The following is a 6,620-nucleotide window of genomic DNA, read 5'->3' on the forward strand; positions in this document are numbered from 1 at the left end:
ATTTAATAAAGTGATTATAATGGAGAGAAATGATTATTAAATAACCAATATTTAAATTTGGGGCAATCCAGGATTTTTTCCTTTCCTATTCCCATATTTGGAGATTAAGTCAAGCTTAGTTCTCTGAAGAGCAGAGATGATGATATGAAATCTTAGGCAAAACTTATTCAGCCAGGAAGGCTTAGATTTGATCAAAAGGTAAAGAGATTCTAGTTTACATAAATCCTAAGTCATTATGTTTTCTTTCTTTCTTTTTTTTTTAAAATCTAAAAGACACCTTCATATAGCAGAAAAAGCAGTGGACTGGGATTCCAAAGAACTGGGTTATGGTCTTGGTTCTACCACTGGATGATCTGGACAAGTCACTTCATTTCTCTGCAAGTCTCTGTTTCCCCATGTATATAACATGAGGACACTAAATGCAATGATTGTTAAAGTCCCTTTCAGCTCCAAGATTATGTAATTCTCAAGAAATCAGTAGAACTCTCATATATTATTTCACAACAGCCACTATGTGCTTCTTCTTCTCTGACACAAATGGTATAGATATCCAGGTTTGCTATGTTTCTTATGATTCATTTACTTCTTTTGATGAGCTTCTTTCATGATGCACTGCTCCTTAATTTGTCTATAGATGGTCTTAGATAAATGACGATGTCTTGCTATACAACTTATCTGAGGATGGTATTTAAACTTCTCCTTCTACTTCTATTTATAATTTAAGGCTGCTTTTTCTCATGATGTAAGCACACCCAATTTTTCGGAAGCATTGGCTTTCCAGAGTTGAATGTTCATTTCATCAGATCCACCTAAAATATATTTGTTGTCAGATGTCCATTTCACAAAAACAATATGCTGCATTCTCTTTGTATGATATACTTCTCTGTTATGATTTTGTCTATAGGGAAGATTCAAATGGATTTGTCAAAACTAGCAGACACAAATTCTTTCCCCATAGGTGAGTAATTCACACCAAAGACTGCAGATACATAATTCACATGTACCTTCACAGGTTCATTAAGTGAATGCATATCAAATGTATATAAGTTATAATGTTCATTTGCTGCAGTGAAAATAAAAACTTCCATTGGGTTCCAACAAATTGTATTTGTTCTCATATCCAAGATGACCTTTTTTTAAAGGAGCTGCTTGCCTCATATCATATAGCACTATATTTCTGTCAGAAGCACAACTTCCCCAGATATTGATCTCAATTGGGTTAAATTGAACACTGCTTATACTGTCAAGCCCCAAGTCATTGAACAAATAGGATTGGTTCTTTATTCATCCCAGATGTACACCTGCTACCCACATGTAGCAAAAATATATTTTTTCCAATGGTGATTGATTCCTGTAAACATTATCTTTCCTAATATCGTATGTAAAGTTTCCTCTTCTTCTCCACATTCTGGTCCATCCATTTTTCACTAGTTCAGTCTCGTCATCACCAGTCATAAAGAAATAGGTTCCAGAGAATTGGGTACACATTCCTTGTAAAAAACCTTCATGTGCTTGCAATGTACAGACACATTCTCATTTAGTCAAGTTCCAAATTCTAACTTCTCCATCACAGGCTCCAAAAAGCACATAGACAAGTTATTTGGATGTTTTATCATGCAATTTACTCCATCTCAATGGCCATCCAGGGAAGCAAGGAATGGTTTTGCAAATACTCGTTCCAGTTTGACAGCATTTAGAGCTCTTGTATATTCCCTTGGAACTTCAAAAGGATGTAATGCAGGATCATAGTTTCTTGGAATGGTCTTCAGATTCAGCTTGGTTTTTTGGACATAGTTCTCTAGCTCACAGCTCAACATTTTCACCTAGGCTCAGTCCCCCTCTATACCAGCAACCTCTCTGGCAACTTCCACCCTCCACACAAATCATCCCTGCTACTTCTGCTCACGTGAGTAAAGCCCTTTGGAAGCCCTCTTTCAATCACCTTCCCACCCTCATTATGTTTTAATAAGACAAACCTGCATGGAGGTGAACCCCCTTTATCAAGAATGCCTTGACCCTGGGTGGACTGGATAGAAATAAATCTTTTTGTCCATGACTGAGTGATCAGAGTAACTGACCATCAATCCCTGATTAGAATAAGCCCATCTTTCATTATAATATTCATTCTCTCATTAAATACTAATCCATCAGAGTTGATTTCTCTCTCTCAGGAATACCTTTTCTTTTCTAAGAGTATCTAAGAATTAAGAGAGCTCCAGGAGGGGTCTTTGACTTATGAGAGATGGCCAATGAATACACATTTTTTTCCTTTACTTTTACAGTAAGAATTATAAGTGTAATTTGAATTCACATTCTTTTTCTCTATTTGCACAATATGAAACAGAAGTCATGTTAACTCTTTAATCATTTAAAGGCATAATTCTTATTTAAATTATATGACTTGTTGACTTATTTTGAGGGCTTAGTAAAAAGCTCATTAATCAGAATGCCATTAATTTGAAATACTGAATTAAAATTTGTAATGAAGCAATATGGAATTAGACCAGTGGAAAAAACATTGAGTTAAATAAGGGAGAACATATCTTCAATTAACTGATCAATCAATAAATATTAATAAGCTCCTAGGGATAGACAGTGTTCTGGCAACTTACAAAAGCAAAGGCAAAATATGAAACAGTCTCTGCCCTAAAAGTGATTATGAGAGTAAAAACTTATACATAAAACAATTATTATATACACATACACATACACATACATGAATACACATGAACCATAAAAAATGAAGAAATATAAGGAAGAGAGGAAAGGATTTGGAGAGATGAAGAATATCACACAGAAAGTAGTGCTTGAAGGAAGTGAGGGATTGAACTGGAGTTCGAAAATGGGAATATTCCAGGGATGATGACAACAAGTAGAAGACAAGTAGAAACAAGGTTGAGTAACGATATGTTTTGCTCAGTTCAATCATAATAAGGGGAAAAATTTATTAATCACTAATGATATTGCTAATAACATGCTAATTAACTGCTAGAGATATAAATTTTGAAAGAAAAGGGGAGAGAGAGAGAGAGAGAGAGAGAGAGAGAGAGAGAGAGAGAGAGAGAGAGGAGAGAGAGATTCGAAATCCCTACTTAAGGAGATCACATAGCCTAATTGAAAGAAATAACATACATGAAAGAGAGTAGCTAAAGAACAAATTGAAAGGTCCAGAAGACCTAGGGGTATAATTGTAAGATATATTGCACAGAATCTTTACAATGTATTACATTACAGAATTAGATGACAGTGCCCACTCATCTAGAAATCATTGAGGCAGAAACAGGAGTAGAGCCAAGAGGAATTTAGAATCCAATGGCAGGGCAGATGGTAAAACCCTTATCATTCTCTATCTCACTGGAAGATTTGTATTTTATCTGTCCCAACTCATTAAAGTGGAATGAATAGCTTTGATTCTCTTCCTAGTGAAGAAAAGGGTCTTGGACAGAGTCTGAGAAAAGTCATAGTTGAGTGGATAAAAAGACAAGAAAAGAAAGAATACCCTAGACAGGCTTATCTCCTCTGTGGGAAAATGGAATTTAAAAGAACTTAATGTGTAGAATTCAGCAGTAATGTTCTTCTTTCTTCAATTCTATCATTAAATATCAAAAATTTAATCCTTTGGATCTAACTTACCTGATTTTGTTTGTTCTCTTTAACCTACGCATCCCTTTAAAGATCGGAATCAAAAATTATTCTAGGTAGTTTACTACTAGGTTAAGACTACAATCCCTGTATATTTAGAGAGCTCTATAAATGGGAATGACATCACACAGCCCTGATTTCATCTTACCTAAACTCATATACACACCTTTTCATTGAGTTCTAAAAGGTAGTTTATGTATTGTTCTTCTGTAGTTTTGTGTGACTTTACTAGACTGGAAGTTCAATGAAAACAATAAGTTTTTTTTTTTTTATTCAAATTTTGTATCTTTCAATATTAAGTATTCTGTATAAACACATCTAAAAATATCTATTGACATGTATTAAGTTGAAATGGAGTGATCTGCCTCCTTTTTGCAAGAAAAAAATGAATAATCCTGTAATATTCTCTCTAAAATGTAATTTTCTCTATTGAAGTTTTCTCAGGGTTCTCTGGGAGCATCCTTCATTTCAGTTCAGTAAACACCACGTGAGTAGCCAGGGGGTAAAGTCCAAATCTTTTATTGTCTCCTTTCAAGTCTTGTCTCCTTTCCTGAGGCCCAGTTAGCTTTCTTATAGTCCAGATGCTTTATTATCTCCTTCCTGGAGCTGGGCAGCTTTCTGGAGAGCCTTTCAATCTGGCCAAGGGTTCCGAGAGCTTGAGCTTCTGCCTGCCTTCTCTGGCTTCTGAATCTCCCCGACTGAATCCTAGCTGAGGCTCCTAGCTTATATATGCTCTCTTATCAAAGGTATGAATCTTGTAGAACTATATAAGTACTAAGTACATGTACTGAATTAGAGAACTGTTAAGCACTCTGCTAAATAACCATTGTCTCTATCAATTCCACTTGACTTAGAACCTTGTTTCAAGTTCTAGCCCATAACATAATCATCTATCCTAACTGATTTCAGTACCATTAATACTTCTTATGAAATCAGATTTTTTTTATAATAAACTATTCAAGCCCAATCTTTAAAAACTATCTTTGTATGCTATTTATCAATGCTAGTCTATGGTTTTTAATCTATTTAGCCTGTTACAATCATCCATCTATCTTTCCAGTCTTGTTGAACTATGCTTATTGCATGGTACCCTCTTTTACAGAGTTCAAATTATGGGCACACTCCACTCCTTGCCATTAATTTCTTCCCGTCATCTCTTGTTTCTCAACACTTATTCAAGCCCTCTATTTCTGAAAAATAAGTTATTATAATTTTACTTCTTAAAATTTTTCACTCATTCAAATGTCTAGCTTAGGGGATTCTTTCTCTTCCATGAAGTCTTTGCTGAAACCCTAGCAAGAAATGATTGTGTATTGCTTTCATCTATTGTAGTCTCTGTTAATCTCACTTGAATTTTCAGTCAAATTCTAATTTGTTTTATGGATATCCTTGCACATGGGAGATGCTTAAGGAATTGATATGTGAAATCTGTATTCTGTTTCTTCTTAGATTTATACCTATCCAACATTAAAGCAAATACTATTAATAAAATTAAAAGTCTATAAATAGTGTCCAATTTTTTTTTTTTTTTGCCTTTTCCAAATAACTGATTTTTTCATATCTCTCTTTTGAATCCATGGGTGTTTTTCATAATATGATGAAAAATGCACTGCATTTTGGTCCAAATGGTATAATATGATTTTGAATCCCCTGACTTTAGGTCTTCTATTCTAATGGGTCAGTGGTCCTGGGTTTTCTGACTTTGGAGTCTGCCTCAAGAAACTAAGCGTATCCAATCTAACTGATTTTGACTACTTCTTAGTCAGATAGCTTCTGGCCTCAGTCTACTCCCAGTCTACCTGATCCTGAAAAGACTACTTCCCAGTTAATTGCTGTTTGATGATCTGGTCAGTGATAATCAAATTTCAGAGACCACTCTGAATTCATTTGGAGATTATTGCCTAGCTTTACCCTTGAACTATAGAATTAACATAACCACAAATGAAAGCTGTATAAGTGTCAACTCCTTGGTTCTGTTTCTTTAGTGTATTCCCTTAGAATTCAGTCCCCTTTGTAATAGCTTTATATTACTTTCAATAAATTCTTTACCTCTTGACTAGGAGTTGGGTTAAAGCCTGAAAATTCTTTTGAGACACTTCACAATACTGAGCTGGGACATTTGGAGCTCCCCCCTTCTCAACCTCAACATAAACACATAACTTGCAGTGCCAGTTTTATCAATAGCCAGATTGTCTTTGGAAAAAATACAGTACTTGAATAAATCAGGTCCTAAAGCCCACAGGTTAAGTGACTCTCTTCTCCTTCCTGAAGATGATATCCCAACCCTTGTGTGAAGAATGAGGTGGAGTTGGAGAGCAAGAGATGGGGAACTCTTCTCCTTTCAGTATTTTTAATTTTATTTTTTTAAGAGTGAAAATGCTGTGTTGTGAACCACACTCTGTTCTCACAGTCCTCTCTATGGGTGTAGATGGCTCTCTTCATCAGTAAACAATTTGAACAGGTTTGAATCATCTCATGCTTGAAGAGAGCCACATCCATCAGAATTGATCGAATTATAATCTTTTTGTTGCCATGTAAAATTATCTTCTGGTTCTGCTCTTTTCAGTTAGCATCAGTTCATGAAAGTCTCTTTAGGCCTCTCTGAAATCATCTAGCTAGTCATTTTTTACAGAACAATAATATTCCATAACATAAAATGAGAAAGAAAATAAAATGCAAGCAAACAACAAAAAAAGTGTGAAAATGCTATGTTGTGATCCACACTCAGTCCTCCTTCCTAGTACAAATGGCTCTCTTCATTACAAGAGCATAAGAACTCGTCTGAATCATCTCATTATTCCAATGTATGCAAATATATTTCTACAATTATCTTGCTGCACAGGAATGATGAGATCAAAAAGGAAAGAAAATGAATAGGAAAACAAAATGCAAGTGAACAATAACAAAAATAGTAAGAATGTTATGTTATGATCCACATTCAGTTCCATAGTCCTCTCGATGGATGTAGATGGCTGTCT

At 35.0% G+C, this 6,620-nt stretch overlaps 1 pseudogene; it reads right to left on the minus strand.

Moving 5' to 3' along the window:
* Positions 1–493: 493 nt before the first annotated feature.
* On the minus strand, positions 494–3,665 carry LOC127557373 (DDB1- and CUL4-associated factor 13-like; annotated as a pseudogene).
* Positions 3,666–6,620: the final 2,955 nt, after the last annotated feature.

Source organism: Antechinus flavipes, chromosome 3 (genome assembly GCF_016432865.1).
Source record: "Antechinus flavipes isolate AdamAnt ecotype Samford, QLD, Australia chromosome 3, AdamAnt_v2, whole genome shotgun sequence".
Classification (NCBI taxonomy): domain Eukaryota; kingdom Metazoa; phylum Chordata; class Mammalia; order Dasyuromorphia; family Dasyuridae; genus Antechinus; species Antechinus flavipes.